Genomic DNA, 21,148 nt, shown 5'->3' with positions numbered 1-21,148 from the left:
TGTTTCTTTGCTTCTATACGGAGAAGCTTTCATTTTCTGCCTGTGGGAGGGAAAAGAAAATGAAGGCTAAGCCCAGGACTTAATAGAGTAGCAGAGCTATAGTTAAATACCCACCCAAGGTAGGGCTAAGGCCCTGTTGGGAAAACCTGATGCCAATAGCTAGTTGTATCCCGCCCCCCAAAGATTTTGACTTCCCAAATCCCTCAGAATATACTGACCCTTTAGATATGTCTTTCTTAGTGCTGGCTAGCACTCCCCCTCCCTAATCCAGAATGGAAGACACTAAAGGGTCCTGTCTTCTGCAAAGCAACATGGACATCCTCAGGATTCACCATGACTCAGCTGGGGACATGCCAGTCTTGCTAATGGCAAATATACTTAAGGAACTGTAAGATGCGTCAGCATGAACTGACAGGAGCTACAGGAGATTCTGAGGGTGCTTTGAAGAAAAACCAGAACATAAGTTTGAAACAGAAAAATTTTTGACTTGAAAGTCTTCTAACTTTAACTCTACAACTAAGATCCTAGGAGTTGGAACAAATTCACTAACATGACTCCTAGAAACATGGAAAAAAATGGACAAAGTTGAAATTCCAGAATTGCCATAGCAGACAGTGGAAGGAGAGAAAGGAAGGGAAAGAGGAAAGGAGGGTGGGCCCATATTGCAAGGAGAGAAGGAATTAGACTGTTGCCACATTCTAAACCACTCTGGCCCCTAAAGAAGATGGAATCAGTAGTAGCTACACTGCAGCCTCACCCAAGAAAAGTCTTGAAAAAGAAAATCCTTCCATTGGTCAGCGCCTTGAGTAGTGCATCTGGTCATCCCCTTGGTAGGGGAAAGAGAAACAACCTAAGGTTAGAGTATGTAGTGTCCTTTTTAGTTTCTCAGAGAAAAATAGGAAGATCAGGAATAAAGAGACTGAGGTAGAAGTACATGTGGAGGGACTTATGTAAGTGGGCATGAAATTGGAAAATCTTTATATCACATGTTAGCCCCAACCATAGAGCATCTATATTGACAAAGAATTAAACAGCCAAGTAGTCAGATGACTCAGCCCACTGACTTTGGCCAGCCTCTGTCATTGGCCGCTCCTAGATTGGCATACTGGCAACATGAAGAAAGTGTTGTAGAGACAGAAATGGAGGCTATTCATGGGCCAGTGGCATAAAGTGTCACTTACCAAGATAATTTGTCTACTGCTGCTACCGTGGTCCATCCAGTCTGCAACAGAGACTGACCATGAATCCCCAATATATTACCATTCCTCAAGAAATTTTGTCAGCCACTTGGTTGCAAATTGGCAAAATGGGGCCTTTCCATCCTAGAAGGTTGTTCTTTGTTCTGACAAGAATTAGTCAGATGCTTAAGGTATGAGCTTGCTTTTCTTAACCAGTCAGACCCAGAACCACCATCCAAATGATTTGAGAGTGTTTGATACACTGGCACAGAATCCATATAATATCTCCTCAGATCAGAGAATCAGATTAACACATAGGAATGGGAGTGAGCCATGACCATGGAATTCAGTGATGATAGCACTGTCTGGAAGCTTCCAGCCTGAAAGAGCACTGGACTGGTATACCAAAGACATAGCTAAAGTGCCAGATAAAAGGCAATATTCCATAAGCATTAGTGACATCCTCCAGATTATTACATGCATTGAATCAAGGACTCATATATGATACTCTTCCCCCAGGAAAAACACATGGGACCAAGTACCAGAAAGTGGACTCAAGTAACCCTGCTAACCATCATGCCCACTTTCTGCTCACTGTTTCTCTAACTGAGCTCTGCAAGGTTGAAAGTCTTGCCCTACTGAATTATGAACAAGGCACTTCAGGTTGCTCCTGTCCATAGACCACAGGCAGAAGAGTGGCTGCATTTTGGTGGGGTAATTGGCCATAGTCACTTGGAGGAGGTGGGCTACTATTACACAATTAGTTGCAAGGAGGGATATATTTGGTTCCTAGGTGTAGAAAAAAAAACTGTGTTGAGGGAAATTATATGATTGCCTGTTTTTTTAAAAAAAATTCTGAATTGCAGATGGAGAATGGATTAGAAGAAAAGGGGCTAGTGGAAAGCACTGAGAAGGAGTCTGGAGTGTATGCTGATTGTTTAGAGATCCAGACCTCTGAAATTAAGGGAAAGAAAGCATGATGAAGCAGAGAGAAAAAATGAACTGCAGTGAGAGCTGACAAAACTCAATGTGGCACTGAGGGATGAATTTTGCCACTTGTAGGTGGTAGGTATTGGGACAAGATATCTAGGTATAGTGACCAGAAGTGGAACTGTAGTCACTGTGTGTGAATTGCCCCAGGAAGAGAATGGTTTGGAGCACAGCAGCTCTCTACCACTGAGACAAACTCTGCCACTATTGCCAGCTGGAGATGGTTTGCTCACAGCACCTCCCTCCCTCCTGGAAGATAGAGCCGTCTGGGTGGTGCACATCTGGGTCCACCACAGTGTACTTTTTGTGCCACATGGTTGCCTTGTCCACGTGTGTTTAGACAGCAGTTCTTCCAGGATTCTGGTGGGCTCTCGTCCTGAGGGGAAACTAGCAGGATGAGTCAGCCCCCACTGTTGCAGGTAGTCTCTGGGCCACAACTGATACTCATCTATCCTAGGCGCTCTCCTGGCTCCACCAGTGAATCCTCAGACCAGGATATTTGTTCCCCTGGGTGTGCCAGGAGATAGCAGAAACCAAAAATAAAGTTGACCTAAAGGGTCAACTTTGACTTTTACGTAATTTAAAATGTTGCTTACAATTTTTCCAATGTATTGTGGGACACTAGGCCCTTTAGGATTTGGCCCTGTCTGCTAGTTCAACTTCATGTTTATCTGCCCTCAGAATGGAATCTGCAGAAAGACATATCTTTCCTGCTTGAGGATAACTCCCCAGAGAATTCTCCCCTACCCTCCTGCCCTTCCCCAAACACCATATCTTTATTCCTTCAAGAAGTCCAGCATGTGCCATTCTTATGCTCTGCCAATGCCCTCACCTGAGCGCTCTTTCTTTTTTTGCAGGGCGGGGCGGGGGGCAGGGATCAAACTCCAGACCTTGTGCTTGTGAGGCAGATGGCAGAACCACTGAGCTAAATCCCCAACCCCCTCGAGGGTTCTTTCTTATCTTTACTATGTCTGCTCACTTCTCACCTTCTACCCCTACCCCTAGTTTTCTTCTATTCTCTGTTCTTAAGGGCAAAGATGCTATTTTTATATCCTTAGTTTCTAGCCATTTTGACCTGTAGATGCTATATATTAGTTGAAGTAACAAATTTTTTTTGTATTAAATTCTTTTATTGGTACATTGTAGGTATACAACACAATTACATTTCTCATTGGGAATTGTACCTTTATATAATGCATCTTGGTTCTTATTTTTTCCCCATTCCTAGCCCTCCCTTCACGCCCTCCACCCTTCCCTATTTACAAAGACTTTATTTCCATTTTTTCCATTTCTCATCATTTTTTCCTTTCCCTTCTTTCCTTTCCCCTGTGCCTCCCACTACCCCTACCCCTTTGGACCTTTTCTTCCTATTTTACATTATCGATTATTCATTCTAATCATTGGTACATTTTAGGTATACAATATAATGGCATTCATCATTGGAAATTTGCACCTTTACATAGTCTCTCTTGGTTCTTGTTTTTCACCCTTGCCCAGCCCTCCCTTCAACCCCTCCAGTCCTCCCTATTTACAAAGATTTTGTTCCTATTTTTCCATTTTCTCATATTAATCCCATTCCCTTCTATCCTTTCCCTTAGCCCTCCCACTTCCTTCCCCTTTGCCCCTTTTCTTCCTATTTCACATTACCTATTATACATTTAGTCCTTATTTACACTTTCAGTTTCTCACACCAGAGAAACTATTCGGTATTTATTCATGTGTGTCCTATTTATTTCACTTAAGAGTATCGCCTCAATGTGCATCCACTTAGCTATAAATGTCTCTAATTTCTCATTTTTTATGGCTGAGTAGTACTCCAGTTTGTAAAAAAACCACATTTTCTTTATCCAGGTGAAGTAACAAATTGAATAAATTTGTTAAAATATATTTGTACATGAATGTTAAATAGCATTTTTATTCATAATTGCCCCAAACTGGAAACAACCCACATGTCAATCAACAGGTAAATAGATAAATAAATTGGAATGTATTGTTTCAATCTTCTCTGATAACCATAACAAAATTGGGTATCTTAAATAATAGATATTTATTTTCTCACAGTTCTGCAGGCCAGAAGATCAAGGTCCTGGCAGGTTTGATTCCTCCAGAGGCCTCTCTGCTTAGCTTGCAGAAGATGGCCTTCTCACTGTGTCCTCACGGGACCCTTCCTGTGTGAATGCATCAGAAGATAATTTTTTAAAGTACCCATAATCATGATTCTTATATAGTTATAAAATGAACTTGTCAGAGATTTTAAGTCATTAATGACAGATCTGTTAAATGTTATAACTCATTCAAAAGATAATCCAAAGTGCAGACAAATATATAGACATGAGGAATACTGAGAAATTGATACAAATAAATGCAAAATAGATCCTCCAAACATAATTTGCATTTCTATGGACAAAAAACAGTGGTGTGACTGAGTTTTTCTACAGCTTACAAAATGGTAAAACAGCTCAGACAACCTTGAAGGATGCATGAGAAAGGATATTCAATAATCTTTTTGGTCCATTTCAAAGTCTTTCACATTTCTCCTCATAATTTAATTAATGGTTAGCCCCTCCCAAATTATGCATTTATTTATCAGAATCTCTCTCTCTCCCTCTCTCCTCTCTCTTTCTCCCTCTCTCTCTCTCTCTCTCCCTCTCTCTCTCTCTCTCTCTCTCACACACACACACACACACACACACACACACACACACACAAGAGCAAAAAAAAACCCACCTAAGTGTTTTGTTCTTCAGCTTTATCTCATTAACTAAAGCTAAACCTGGTAGTCAAGTATAGATCTGAGGGGCAGATGGAATCCACCTCAGTTCTCTTTCCTCTAAATCGTCACAAAATGGCCCCTCCTCTTAACAATAGGTGTTGTTAGCAATATCAGTATTAGCAAGAGAACTCTTTTGGGGTTAGATGCTCCATAATGAAGAATTGGCAAAAAGTAACTGCCAGAGCAGAACTTGAGCAGCCACCACCACCTAAGCTGTTGGGACCACCGCCTGGAGTTGGGAGATTTCTCCACTGTGGTTTTTTTCCCCCTTCTCTTCACCCAGGGAAGGTGTTTGGTGACTTCATTCTTGCTGCTCAAATATTCAACCTTGCTGCATCAAGGTGCTGTGGAGGTGCTAAAGGAAATGTGAAGAATGCCTGGCTTGAGCAGGCAGTAACATTGGGACTCATGCTGGAAGTGCATGCCCACATGGCAGAAGTTGAACCAGGGGTAGTGTCATGTGAGGAGAATCTAAAGAGACCAACCAGGGTCCAAGTAAAACACCTCTGATCTTGTGTAGTAGGAGCTCCCAATTTAGCTTGGTGAACAGGATCTCCCATTGTGAAGAGCATGCCAACGTGAAGGAAAAAATACCTGAACTCCATGGCGAAGGACGTTTCTTCCCACAGCTTCTGATTAACATCAGTATTAAAGTTAACATCAGGGACAGGGATTTAGCTCAGTGGTTCTGGTACCTGCCTTGCAAGCTCAAGGTCCTGAGTTTGATCCCTGGTACAAAAAAAAAGTCAACATCAGTGTACTTAAAAAAAACAAAACAAAACAAAAAAACATCAGTGTACTTACGGTAAGGAGCCTTCAGTGTTGGTAAAGGACTAAGACAAGAACACATATATGTGCCTGATAATGCCAGTTATAAAACTCAGACCAGTGTTAAAAGAGAACTCAGCTGTTCCTGTGCTTTTCAGCCCATGGAGCATCCTGTTCATTCTGTTCTTCACTGGCCTCTTGCCCTTTATGCCCAATAAAGATCAGTTTTTTTGAAATCCCAATATCTTTTATCACAGTGAGCTTCCTAATGAGGAAATATTTGTTGGACCAACTCACTGTCCAAGGCATTCAGGTATATATTTGAGTATTAAATGAACAACAACAATACAAGAAAACTTTTGCTTTGGAAGCAACTGTATGATGACCAGCTATTCCACAAGGCTTAAGGCTTTTTAATATAATTTTTAGCATAGAAAAAGAGGCACTCAGAAACATTCAAGAAAATATGAAAAGACCCAAGGGAAAACACACACACACACACAGACACAGAAAAAAAAAAGACAATTTCACCATTATTTCCCTAAGCCATTTCCAAAACAGTAAAAGTTTTAATTTGTATATTTCCTCATTTTAAGCCTGAAAATATAGAAACAATATATTGTGTATTTATTTTAAATAATATTGTATGTCTTACATTTGTAAATAGATTAGATAGATGATTGCTTATGAGATGTAGGTAGAAGATATTTGATCAAGACTTCTACATAAAGGGGATTAGGGGTAGAGTTTCACTGTAGAATATGAGCTTAGCATGTGTGAGGCCTTGGATTCAGTCCTCATTACTGCACATAAAAACATTTTTTACATAATAACATATTCTATTATAAGGAATTCTGAAATCAAAGACTGTTGAATAAAACAGGTGGTACCTTTCACTGAAATATGATCAAATAACTAGTAAACCAAAATTATAGAAGGCCATGATAGCTATTTTGAGTTGTCTCAGTTCTAGGTATATCTTGGTTAAGACGGAAAAATAAAGTGGAAAGGGAACTTCGAAATCTGTGACATAGTTAATTATCTGGCAAGCTGTACATTTTTAACAGAAAGCAAGTCCAAAGAAATAACTGCAAGTTTTATTACTTATCAGAAAATATATAGACAAAATTAGATTTTTTTTATTAAATTCTTTTATTGGTACATTTTAGGTACACAACACAATCACATTTCTCATTGGGAATTGTACCTTTACATAATGCATCTTGGTTCTTATTTTTTCCCCATTCCTAGCCCTCCCTTCACCCCCTCCACCCTTCCCTATTTACAAAGACTTTATTTCCATTTTTTCCATTTCTCATCATTTTTCCTTTCCCTTCTTTCCTTTCCCCTGCCCCTCCCACTACCCCTACCCCTTTGGACCTTTTCTTCCTATTTTGCATTATCGATTATTCATTCTAATCATTGGTACATTTTAGGTATACAATATAATGACATTCATCATTGGAAATTTGCACCTTTACATATTCTCTCTTGGTTCTTATTTTTTCACCCTTGCCCAGCCCTCCCTTCAACCCCTCCAGTCCTCCCTATTTACAAAGATTTTGTTCCTATTTTTCCATTTTCTCATATTAATTCCATTCCCTTCTGTCCTTTCCCCACCCCTCCCACTTCCTTCCCCTTTGCCCCTTTTCTTCCTATTTCACATTACCTATTATACATTTTAGCTCTTATTTACACTTTCAGTTTCTCACACCAGAGAAACTATTTGGTATTTATACATGTGTGTCCTATTTATTTCACTTAAGCGTATCGCCTCAGTGTGCATCCACTTAGCTATAAATGTCTCTAAGTTCTCATTTTTTATGGCTGAGTAGTACTCCATTTTATTTAAAAACTACATTTTCTTTATCCAGTCTCCAGTTGATGGGCATTTGGGCTGTTTCCTAGTTTTAGCTATCACAAACTGTGCTGCTATGAACATGGGTGCACATATATCACTGTGGTATGATTCTTTTAATTCTGTGGGGAAGATCCCCAGCAGTGGAATAGCGGGGTCAAATGGAACTTCCAGTCCTAGTTCTTTGAGGTATCTCCATACTGATTTCCACAGTGGTTGCACCAGTCTACACTCCCACCAGCAGTGGAGCAGGGTTCCTCTTTCCCCACAGCCCTGCCAGCATTTGTTCTTGGTTGATTTCATGATAGCAGCCATTCTTTCTGGAGTGAGGTGGAATCTCAGCTTTGTTTTCATTTGCATCTCTCGAATGACCAGTGATGAACATTTTTTCATGTATTTATTTGCTATTTCTACTTCTTTGTCTGAGAAATGTCTGTTCATTTCAGATGCCCATTTTCAGATTGGGTCTTTAAATTTGGGAGGTCTGATCTTTTTAAATTCTTTATGGATTCGAGATAGTAGACCTTTGTCTGAGGAAGAGCAGGTGAAGATTTTTTTCCCACACTGTGGGATGTCTCTTCACACTGCTGGTGGTTCCTCTTGCTGTCCAGAAGCCTTTTAATAAGAAGAGATCCCACTTGTTGATGGTTTGTGCTAGTTCACGGGAAACTGAGGTTTTGTTCATAAAATCTTTTCCTACACCGATGTCTTCAAGAATTCTACCTAACCTCTGTTCCAACTGGTTCAGAGTTTCTATTTTAATATTTAGATCTTTAATCCATTTTGATTTTAGTTTAGTGCATGGCAAGAGATATAGGTCTAGTTTTAATCTTTGGCAAGTTGAAGCCCAATTTTTCCAGCACCATTTATTAAAGAGGCTATCTTTCCTCCAGTGAGGATGTTTGGCTCCTTTATCGAAGATGAGATGGCTGAGTGTGTCTGGCGTTGTTTCTGCATCTTCTAATCTGTTCCACTGGTCCTCAAGTCTGTTTCTTTGCCAGCACCATGCTGTTTTTATCACAGTACCTTTGTAGTATAGTTGAAGGTTGGGGATTGTGATACTCCCTCCCATGTCTCTGTTACCTAGAATTGCTTTTGCTATTCTGGGTCTCTTCTTCTTCCAAATGAATTTTTGGATTGTTTTCTCCAGGTCCATGAAGTATGCTGCTGGGATCTCAATTGGAATTGCATTAAATCTATATAGCAGTTAAGGAAGTATGGCCATTTTCACTATATTAATCCTTCCTACCGAGGAGCAGGGGATGTCTGTCCATTTTCTGATATCATCTTCAATCTCTCTTTTCAGAGTGCCAAAGTTTTCAGAGAAGAGGTCTTTTATTTCTTTCATTAGGTTGATTCCTAGGTATTTCAGTTTTTTGGATGCTATTGTGAAAGGAATTATTTGCCCTATTTCTCTCTCAGTGAGTCTGTCATTCATGTAGAGGAAAGCTATTGATTTTTGTGTGTTGACCTTGTAACCAGCTACTTGACTGAATTTGGTTATTAAGTCTAGAAGACTTTTGGTGGAGTTCTTGGGGTCTTCTCTATAGAGTATCATGTCATCTGCAAATAATGACAATTTGACTTCTTCATTTCCTATCTTTATTCTTTTATTTCTTTCTCTTGTCTACTTGCCGTGGCTAATGTTTCCAGAACTATATTGAACAAGACTGGTGATAGTGGACATCCTTGTCTTGTTCCTGATTTGAGTGTGAAGGATTTCAGTTTTTGACCATTTAGTATGATGTTGGCTCTTGGTTTTTCATAGATGGCTTTTATTAGTTTGAGGTAGAGACCATCTATTCCAATTTTTTGTAGGGTTTTTTTATCATAAATGCATGTTGGATTTTGTCAAATGCTTTTTCTGCATCTATGGAGATAATCATATGGTTTTTGTCCTTGGCTCTATTGATATAGTGTATTACATTGATTGATTTTCATATGTTGAACCATCCCTGCATCCCTTGGATGAATCCCACTTGATCAGGGTGTATGATCTTCTTGATGATCTTCTGCATTCTGTTTGCCATTATCTTATTAAGGATTTTTGCATCTATGTTCATTAGTGAGATTGGCCTCTAGTTCTCCTTTTTGGTTGGGTCTTTCTCTGCTTTGGGGATCAAGGTGATGCTTGCTTCCAGGAATGAATTCAGGAGTATTGCTTCCCTTTCAATTTCATTGAAGAGTTTAAACAGTAGTGGCAGCAGTTCCTCTCTAAATGTCTTAGAATTCAGCAGTGAAGCATCAGGGCCTGGGCTTTTCTTAGTTGATACTTTTTTTTTATTATTAAATTCTTTTATTGGTACATTGTAGGTATACAACACAATTACATTTCTCATTGGGAATTGTAATTGATAAGTTTTTAATTACATTTTCAATTTCATTGGTTGATATTGGGTTGTTCAGAATTTTTAGGTCTTCTTCGTTCAACTTTGGTAATTCATATGTATCTAGGAATCTGTCCATTTCTTCTGTGTTGTCCATCTTATTGGCGTATAGGTTCTGGAAGTAGGTATTGATGATCCTCTGGATTTCTGCTGGGTCTCTTGTCATTTCACCCTTTTCATTCTTAATTGCATGGATTTGGGCCTTTTCTTTCCTTTTTCTGATAAGGTAGGCTAAGGGTTTCTCATTTTTGTTGATTCTTTCAAAGAACCAGCTCTTGGCTTCATTGATTTTTTGTATCATTCTCTTAGCCTCTATTGCATTGCTTTCTCCTCTGATCTTTATAATTTCCTCCTTTGTATGAGCTTTGGGGTTGTCCTACTCTTCTTTTTCTAGAAGCTTGAGGTGCAGCATCAGGTTGTTTAATTGGGCTCATTCTGTTTTCCTAATATGCGTATTCACTGCTATGTATTTCCCTCATAAGTCTGCTTTCATTGTGTCCCATAGATTCCGATATGTTGTACTGTCGTTGTCATTTAATTGAAGGAACTGTCTGATTTCTTCTTTAATTTCCTCTGTGACCCATTGGTTATTCAGACGTGTGTTGTTCAATTTCCAAGTGTTTATGAAATTTTTTGAGTTTCTTTTGCTATGGATCTCCAATTTCATTGCACTATGGTCTGATAATATGCAGGGGATAACTTCAATTCCTTTGCACTTACTTAAACATGTTCTGTGTGTGAGTATGTGGTCTGTTTTGGAGAATGACCCATGTGCAGCTGAGAAGAATGTGTATTCTGATTTTGTGGGGTGGAAGACTCTGTAAACATCTGTTAAGTTCACTTGTTCAAGAGTTTGATTGAGTTCTAGTATTTCATTACTTATTTTTAGTCTAGTTGATCTATCTATTTGTGACAGTGGGGTGTTGAGGTCCCCCACTACTATTGTATTCGTGCATATATGACTTTTCATGTCTGTTAGTATTTGTTTTATATAGTTGGGTGCACTAGTGTTTGGTGCATAGATATTTATGATTGTCATCTCTTCCTCTTGGATTCTTCCCTTTACAAGGATGTAGTGTCCTTCTTTGTCTCTCTTAATCAGTGTTGGTTTGAAATCTACTTGATCTGCAAAGAAGGTAGCTACTCCTGCTTTTTTTCAGGTTCCCGTCACATGGAGTATTGTTTTCCACCCTTTAACTTTCAGTCTATGAGTTTCATTTTGAATTGTGTTTCTTGTATGCAGCATATTGTTGGATTTTGCTTCTTGACCCATTCTGGCAGTCTATTTCTTTTGATAGGTGAATTGAGACCATTAACATTGATGGTTATAACTGAAACGTATTGACCTGTCACTGCCATGACTTTTTCTTTTTGTTGGGTTCTCCCCCTATACATTTAATTTCTTGTCATCCCAGATGGGTTCATTCTGCTTTGCTTCCTGGGGTTGTGATCCTCAATGTGTGTTCCTAGGATATTGTGTAAAATTCTTGGAGTGCTGGTTTGGTATTCACAAAGTTCCTAAGGTGCTCTTTGTCATGAAAGTATCTTATTTCTCCATCAGTTTTGAATGATAATTTTGCAGGGTACATCAATCTGGGTTAGAGGCTGTTTTGTTTTAGGGCTTGGAATATGTCACTCCAAGCTCTTCTTGCCTTGATGGTTTGTGTTGAGAAGTCTGCTGTGATTCTGATGGGCTTTCCTTTGTATGTGATTTGTTTCTTTTCTCTAACTGCTTGTAGAACTTTGTTCTTCTGTTGAGTTTCTGGAATCTTAACAATTACATGCCTATGCGTAGATTTTTTTTTGAACAAGGCTATTTGGAGTCCTATATGCCTCACTTCTCTGTATGTCAAGCTCTTGGGAATTTTTCTGCCATTATTTCTGTGAAGAGTTTTTTTATGTCATCTGCACTCTCTCCTGTTTCTTCATTGACTCCAATCAATCTTATGTTATTCTTCTTTGCATCATCTAGCAGCTGCTGGATTGATTTCTCATGTTCCCTTCCAATTTTGAAGCAGTTTTTCTTTTCCTGGTCATTAATTGCAATCTTATCTTCTATATCTGAAATTCTGTCCTCACATTGGCTTATTCTGCTGTGTAGACTTTCAATGGAGTTTTTCATCTCCTGGAAATCTATTTGCATCTGTTTAATGGATTCCATTTGTTTCTTATGTTGGGATTCCATCATGTTCCTGAGCTCCTCTCTAGATTTATTAATCATGTCTTGCACTAGGAGCACGATTTCTCCTGTTATCTGAGAAATTATTTCTGATTTCATTTTTTCCAGATCCCCTTTTGTTGCCAGTTTAGTGGGTCCAGGTGGTTGAGTATCAGAGTGTTCCATCTCATTTCCCTTTGGGGTTGCTGTAGGTGATCTGGAAGTCTGGTTTTGAGACTTATTTACATATTTTCTCATTTTGACTGGGGTGGGGGGGGTCCTCTTGGCGCCTGCACGGATTACCTCCTCTGAGCTGGGAGAGGTGGGACAGGGGCCGGGAGCAGCGGTAGGGATGGTGGCCCAAAAGCCCTTTCCTGTGGGCTGGGAGCAGCAGGAGGGATGGTGGCCGGGAAGCCCCTTCCTCTGGACCAGGAGCAGTGGGACCACAGCTCAGAAGCCCCTACCTCTGGGCCGGGAGCAGCGGGACTCAGTACAGTGGTCTGGTGGTCCGGTGTCCTCTGCGTCTTTGTAGTGTGGAACCAGGAGCGGGGGGGGGGGGGGGGATCCAGTGGATTGTTGCCAGGGCGCAGGCTGATTCGGCATGTTCCCTGCGACTCACGACCTCGGTAGGGCGTGCGCAGACCTGCCTATCTGTAGCGGGCAGAATTAGATTTTTTGATGCTATCATTAATGAGTACATTCTATTTTGAATCTTTTTAACTGTTTAACAATGTTTACATGACTTTTATTTTACTAATAACCATAAAATATGGATTTATCAATTGTAAATAAAGACAAGGTCCAAATAGTTTTACTTCCACCTTTCTTCTAAACAAATGTAAAATTTCAATTTTTAGTATTTTGAAATTCATTTCTAGGTTTTCAGTAGCATCTCAAATTCAGCAGTTATATTAAATTAATGAACTTGCGTATCAATATTTCTAATTCTTATGACATAAACCACTTGTACTTGATTTGTAAACATTTATTCTTCTGAGTATTAAGTTAAAACAATGTCCAAAAGCATTAGACATTATTTCCTCAGCTTTTCTGATATGACTGCATATAAATAGCTTCTCATCTCTTTGGTTAACCCTCATGATTTCATGGGAGGTAAATGTAATCTGGGATAGTAAAGTGTGTTTTACCTGGATTCTATCTCTCACGTGGAATTTGCCAGCTAAACTCCTATGAAGGATTGTCACAGTCTCCTGTCTGTCCCTAGATGGCATAAATGACTTTTGCTCTTTTGTATAGACTGAAATGAAGTTTTCAAAGAGACAGGAAAAAAAGAAAGGAAAGAAGGAAGGAAGGAAAGGAAGGAGGGAGAGAGGGAAGGAGAGAAAGCCATGGAGGGATTTGTTTTATGCCAAACACAACACTCATTCTGCAGTTCCATGAATCAGAGAGCAATTTAGACTTCCAAGTCTTCTTATTTAAGAAACATTTCATAAAGCTATTACTGCATTAGATAGTGACTCTGCTGATGGTTCTGGGTAAAGTAAATTGAAACTTTCTGTAAAGCCTTCACCATTCTGGATGCCATCAAAAGTATTCATATCCTAGCTACTTGGGAGGCTGAGACAGGAGGATCACAAGTTCGAGACCAACTTGAGCTACTTAATGAAAAATAAAACTTGAAAAAAAAACAAGATAATTTGTGATTCATGGGAGGACATCAGTATATCAACACAAACAATATTTTTTAAGAAGGTGATGCTGGCCCTTGTGGATGACTTCAAGGTTTGAATGATGGAAATAACTGAAAATGTGGTAGAAATAGGAAGAGAACTAGAATTAGAAGGGGAGTCGGGTCTCCAAACCTGTGAAGCAATAAACTTCTGTGGTTTACAACACCCAGTTTATGGTACTTGTAATCTGAGAACATGATACAGCCTTCCACTTATTTATCTCCATATTTATCTTCTTTAATTTCTCTCAGTGTTGTTTTGTAGTCTTCATTCTAAAGGTCTTGCTAAAACCCTTTTGTTAGATTTATTCCTTGGTGTTTGATGTTTTCTGGTGTTTTAATTGTACTGCTTTATAAATATTATTTCCTACTTATTTATATAGAGATACAATTGATTTTTACATATGGTTTTTGTACCCAGAAAATTTGATAAATTTAAGAGTTTGTAGATTCTTTTGGATTTTTCTTTATACAAAATTATGTCATCTGCAAGAAACAATATTTTCTTTCTTCCCTTATTATACTTGCCTTCTGCCCTTTCCAGCTTTACTACACTGGTGAAGGCCTTATTACAATATTGAATAAAATAGTTCTTCTTTCTTCCTGAAGTCAGGGAAAGTGTTTAGTATTTCATCACTGAGTCATATATTAGCTATAGGATTTTTATAGATAACTTTCACCAGATGAAGAAAATTTAGGGTCTGTTTTTGAACTATTCATTATGTTATATCAATCTGTTTATTGGTTTCTATTTTAGTCATTATAATAGTTATATAGTTTCACATTTACCAAATAAGTCTGCTCCCATATTTCTTCACAAAACTGTTTCTTGAATGTTCTTGATATATAGAATCTTGATGGAAATTACATCAAATTTTGTAATTTACTTGATGAAAAATTTCATCTTCATGATATCTAATAATTATCCAGGAGCATTGATCTAATCTACTGTAAATTTTCTTTCATATACATAGTATACGTTTTCATATGTCTTTCACATATCTTGAAAATTATTGAATGTATTATATGCACACAAAAAATATTATATACAATATATATTACAATGTAAGACAAATAAAATAAATAGCCCTGCCCAACTTTATAAAGCATTACCTTGCATTTGTTGTTTTTTGCCTTTTTGTATTAGTCAGCTTTCCTGTTGCTGAGACAAAATACCTAACACCCACAACTTAATGGAGGAAAAGTTTATTTTGGCTCACAGTTTCTGTGGGTTCAGCCTATGGTTGGTTGGTTTCAAGGCAGAAGCAGCATGGTGAAAGTGCATGGCAGAGGAAAGCTACTCAGCCCATGGTGGCCAGGAAGCAGAGAGAGAAGGGATGTGCCAGGGTTAAGAATACACCCTTTCACCACACCCTCAGTGACCTGCTTCTTCCAACCATGACTTCACCTTCAAACATGAAATTTTGGGGGGACATTTAGCTCTATATCATAGAGCTGGGAATCAAATCTAGGGTACTGTACCACTGAGTTACACCTCTAGGCCCTCCTTTTGCCTTTGAAATTTTCTCCCTAATTGACAGCCTCCTTTCTTTTCACTGTCATTTGGCCAAGTCAGTTTTATCTACAAATGTGAAGAGACTCAGAGAGAAAAATTTTGGAGGATAACTGATATCTGAAGCCATTTGTGTGATGCTTTTTGATGTTGACAAAAGACACAAAGTGTTCTGGACTGTATTGATACTTGGCTTAAAATATATGACAGTGAAAAACTTATATTTATGATGGTCTAGTATTGAACAGGCTTGGTAGAGCAAGAGGAAGGGTATTAAAATATTTTCCTGGGCTGAGGATTTAGCTCGGTGGCACTGTGCCTGCCTCACAGCAAGCTCAAGATCATGAGTTCGACCCCTGATACCAAAACAAAAAGAATAAAATAAAATATTTTCCTAATCCCAGCCATTTTCCTGTGATTAGGATTATGAAGGGAAAAGCTGCAGTCTGTATACCAGTGTGGAAACAGATTCCTGCAGAGTCAGCACCTGTGCAGGGTGAGCAGCATCACAGGCAGAGAGGTCTGGAGTTAAAGTCCCTGAGGAAGGTCCTTATTTCATTCCAGTGGGCTTCCTGCCTGCTAGCCTAGGGGACTGGGACAGGCTGACTCTGACCAGATAAGAACCACACTTCTGTTCTTAATAGATTTGAGTTGGTGGCATGGAAGCTGATGCATACTGGAGTGTGCAGGGAGGCATGACAAGAAAACATAGTGGCTACCTTATCAAAAAAAGGAAAGAGGCCAGGGATTTAGCTCAGTGGTTTTGCTGCCTGCTGCCCAAGCGCAAGGACCTGAGTTTGATCCCCGGTACAAAAAAAAAAGGAAAGAAAAGGCCCAAATCCATGCAATTAAGAATGAAAAAGGTGAAGTCACAATAGATCCAGCAGAAATCCAGAGGATCATCAATACCTACTTTCAGAACCTGTACTCTAATAAAATGGAAAACACAGAAGAAATGGACAGATTCCTAGATACATATGAATTGCCAACGGTAAATGAAGATATAAAAATTTTAAACACCCCAATTACAATCAGTGAAATTGAAAACATAATTAAAAATTTACCAACAAAGAAAAGCCCAGGGCCTGATGGCTTCACTGCTGAATTCTATAAGACATTTAGAGAAGAACTATCACCATTACTCCTTAAATTCATCAATGAAATTGAAAGGGAAGCAACACTTCCAAATTCATTCCTGGAAGCAAGTGTTACTTTGATTCCAAAACCAGGGAAAGACCCAACTAAAAAAGAGAACTACAGGCCAATCTCCCTAATGAACAGAGATGCAAAAATCCTCAATAAGATACTGGCAAACAGAATACAGAGTGTCATCAAGAAGATCATACACCCTGACCAAGTCAGATTTATCCCAGGGATGCAAGGATGGTTCAACATATGTAAATCAATAAACGTAATACACTATATTAACAGAGCCAAGGACAAAAACATATGATCATCTCAATAGATGCAGAAAAAGCATTCGACAAAATCCAACAACCATTCATGATAAAAACCCTGCAGAAAATTGGAATAGGTCTTTATCTCAATCTGATTAAGGCTATCTATGAAAAACCAACAGCCAACATCATACTAAATGGTCAAAAACTGAAAACTTTCATGCTAAAATTAGGAACAAGACAAGGATGCACACTATCACCACTCCTGTTCAATATAGTTCTGGAAACATTAGCCACAGCAATTTGACAAGAGAAAGAAATAAAAGGAATAAAGATAGGAAAGAAGAAGTTAAACTGTCATTATTTGCTGATGATATGATACTTTACATAGAAGACCCAAAATACTCTGCCAAAAGACTTCTAGACTTAATTGACAGATTCAGTAGAGTAGCTGGATACAAGGTCAACACTCAAAAAACAATAGTCTTCTTGTACACAAATAACAGACTCACTGAGAGAGAAATTAGGGAAACAATTCCTTTTACAATAGCATCCAAGAGAATGAAATATATAGGAATCACTCTAATGAAGGAAGCAAAAGACCTCTGCACTGAAAACTACAGCACTCTGAAAAAAAGAGATCGAGGAGGATATGAGAAAATGGAAAGACATCCCCTGTTCCTGTGCACAAAGAACCAATATAGTGAAAATGGCCATACTTCCAAAACTACTATACAGTTTTAATCCAATGCCACTTGAAATTCCAACAATATATTTCACAGAACTAGAGAAAACAATCCAAAAATTCATTTGGAACAAGAAGAGACCTAGAATAGCAAAAGCAATTCTAGGCAACAGAGACAGGGCAGGAAGTATCACAATCCCCAACTTGAAACTATACTACAAAGCTACTGTGATAAAAACAGCATGGTACTGGCAAAGAAACACACCTGAGGATCAGTGGAATAGATTAAAAGATGCAGAAACAACTCCAGACATACTCAGCCACCTCATCCTTGACAAAGGAGCCAACCACCCTCATTGGAGAAAAGATAGCCTATTTAATAAATGGTGTTTGGAAAAACTGATTTCAACCTGCCAAAGATTAAAGCTAGACCCATATCTATCACCATGCACTAAACTAAGATCTAAGTGGATTAAAGATCTAAATATTAAAACAGAAACACTAAAATTGCTAGAAGATAAGTTAGGTAGAATTCTTGAAGACATTGGCATAGGAAAAGACTTTATGAACAAAACCTCAGTAGCACGGGAACTAGCAGAAAGAATCAACAACTGGGACTTCATCTTATTAAAAAGCTTCTTGGTGGAGCCTGGGAGCCTAAGACATTAGTAACGAAGGTGAACCTGGATCTGGAGCTGGGTGGAGAATGACCAGGAACGGTTCCTGAGTGACCTTCATCGTGATATACAGAAGGGTGTTGGTTTTGATGCTGTGATGAGTGTCCACACAAGCACCGGTATCTGTTCCGTAGACTTTTTTGGTGGCTTCTACATGAGCAACACAACAGATGTGGAGCTGGCTGGGCTGGATGGGGACAAAACGGTGACTGTGGAGTTCAAGCATGATGATCGACTTAATGAAGAGAGCGGAGCCCTCCTGCACTGTGCCCTGCTTTATACCAGCTGTGCAGGGAAGCATTGGCTCTGGATCCACAATCTGGCCCTAAATTGCTGCACCCAGCTGGCTGATCTGTATCGGAACTGTGAGACTAACACGCTCATCAACTACATGGCCAAGTTTGCATACCAGGGTGTCCTGAATAGCCCCATAAAGACTGTGTGTGACACCATCATCACCCAGTATGCCCAGATCCTGGCCTGTTACAGAAAGAACTGTGCCAGCCCCTCTTCTACAGGACAGTTGATCCTTCCTGAGTGCATGAAGCTACTTCCAATTTACCTGAACTGTGTATTGAAGAGTGACGTCCTGCAGCCTGGAGCTGAAGTCACTACTGACAGTCATGCCTATGTTCGACAGCTGGTTACCTCCATGGATGTGCCTGAGACTAATGTCTTCTTCTACCCTTGGCTTCTACCACTGACCAAGTCTCCCATTGAGAGTACCACTGAACCATCAGGAGTTCAAGATCTGAAGAGCATCTAAGCAGTGGCGATATATATTTACTGGAGAATGGGCTCAACCTCTTCCTCTGGGTGGGAGCAAGTGTCCAACAAGGTGTCGTCCAGAGCCTTTTCAACGTTGCCTCCTTCAGTCAGATCACCAGTGGCTTGAGTGTCCTGGCAGTTCTGGATAATCCACTGTCCAAGAAGGTTCGAGGTTCACTGATAGTTTAAGGCCTCAGAGATCACAGTATATGAAGCTTATCATAGTGAAACAGGAAGACAAGCTGGAGATGCTATTCAAGAACTTCCTGGTGGAAGACAAGAGCCTGAGTGGGGGAAAATCCTATGTGGACTTTCTCGGTCATATGCACAAGGAGATTCGGCAGCTTCTGAGCTAAAGCAAGTGGGTAAATGGCACAGGGTCCCAGACCAGCTTCCAGAAAGTACCCCAGGATAGCAGAGAAATTGGGATAGTTCCATATCTTTTAAGTCATGTAAGCTGACCTCAGTCTCTTTAGGGGGAGGGGGAGATATGAGGAGACACCTTTCTGGGCTCAAGTATCCTACCACTCTGTCATATCCTGCTAATGGAAGGTGTCCCATCCCTCACTCTACCCTCCTTTTCCTGCTAATCCTGTCTTAATGAATGTAGTTTCTCAGTTCACTGTATATGATTTGGTGTTAGGGGTTTGGAGGCACTCAGACCCTGGCAATATGTGTCCTTTTGGACCAGGTATAGTTTGAAGCAGGCAGAGGCAAGGAGTAGGGATCCCAGGGTTACTACAGGGAGTGGCTAATTCTGCTCAGGGTCATCAACAACTTCCTATATTAGGGATAAAACATGCAGGTGCACAAGAGCTGGCATACATACCATAGGTGGTAGAGAGAAAAGTAGTTAGTGCTTCTGGGCCAGGAGGTCAGCAGCCAAGGTAGTTACTGAGGGTGGTTAATTAGCTTTCTCTCTCTCTGCTTCCACTGCATGTGCTCTCCCCTACAATGACTGCTGATCACTTCGTGGATACAGGCACTTTCTCAGAGACATGAGTGAGCCTGGGAACTAAGTTGCAAAGTGTGTTAACACACCTGGGAGAGGTCCCAGCCTCCTTTCCAGCTGGAGAGCCCCGGACACTGGATGGTTCCGTAGGGAGCCTGATCATCAACTTGCAATACCTCACAGAGCCAGCCCACATCCACCCAGCTCCTACTGGAAACATGCTTCTCCAAGCTGGGGGTTGCTGGGGAGGGGCAGAAGCAGCTGAAGCCCTGTCCTCTCTCACTGGGACAACACTTGGGCTGTGGTATTGACTGAATGGCTGACAGTTATTTTCCAACCCAACTGCCTGGGGCAGGACAAGGGCTAGGATTGATGGTGGCCAGGCTTGCCTGCTCCCAGCCTGGGATGCCCCTGCTCTGGACCTCTCATTTCTCTTCATTGGTTTATTTTTCAATGCATCTTTAATTTGTAAAGAAATAAAATAAGATGTAACCAGTAAAAGAAAGAAAAAGAAAGCTTCTGCACTCCAAGAGAAACCACCAACAGAGCTAAGAGACAACCTACAATGTGGGAAAAAATTTTTAGCAGCTGTACCTTAGACAAAGGACTACTACCTAGAATATATAAAGAACTGAAAAAAATCAGATCCCCCACATATAAAGACCCAATTCAAAAAAGGGCATCTGAAATGAACACACATTTCTCAGACAAAGAAGTAAAAGCAGCAAATAAATATATGAAAACATGTTCAACATCACTGGTCATTCGAGAGATGCAGATGAAAACAACACTGAGATTCCACCTCACCCAAGAAAGAATGGCTGCTATCATGAAATCAACCAATAACAAATGTTGGTGGGGGTGTGGGGAGAAAGGAGCCCTTCTCCATTGTTGGTGGGAGTGCAGACTGGTGCAGCCACTGTGGAAATCAGTATGGAGATACCTCAAAGAACTAGGACTAGAGGTCCCATTTGACCCAGCTATTCCCCTGCTGGGTATCTTCCCAAAAGAATTAAAAGAATCATACCATAGTGATATATGTGCACCCATGTTTATAGCGGCACAGTTTATAATAGCTAAAGCTTGGAAACAGCCCAAGCGCCCATCAACTGGCAACTGGATAAAGAAAATGTGTTTTTGTAATAAAATGGAGTACTACTCAGCCATAAAGAATGAGAAACTAGAGACATTTATAGCTAAATGGAAGCATATTGAGGCCATACTCTTCAGTGAAATAAATAGGACACACGTGTAAATACCGAATAGTTTCTCTGGTGTGAGAAACTGAAAGTGTAAATAAGGATTAAAACAAGTAATTGATAATTTGAAATAGGAAGAAAAGGTCAAAAGGGGT

General features: G+C 39.8%; 1 pseudogene; it reads left to right on the top strand.

Moving 5' to 3' along the window:
• Positions 1–311: 311 nt before the first annotated feature.
• LOC101722799 (protein transport protein Sec24C-like) lies at positions 312–19,655 on the top strand (annotated as a pseudogene).
• Positions 19,656–21,148: the final 1,493 nt, after the last annotated feature.

Source organism: Heterocephalus glaber, unplaced genomic scaffold (assembly GCF_053883595.1).
Source record: "Heterocephalus glaber isolate CG9 unplaced genomic scaffold, H.glaber_assembly_v1.0 deba00001600, whole genome shotgun sequence".
Taxonomy (NCBI): Eukaryota; Metazoa; Chordata; class Mammalia; order Rodentia; family Bathyergidae; genus Heterocephalus; species Heterocephalus glaber.
The sequence above is the reverse complement of the archived record's forward strand: the minus strand, read 5'-3'. Positions and strand labels throughout refer to the sequence as shown.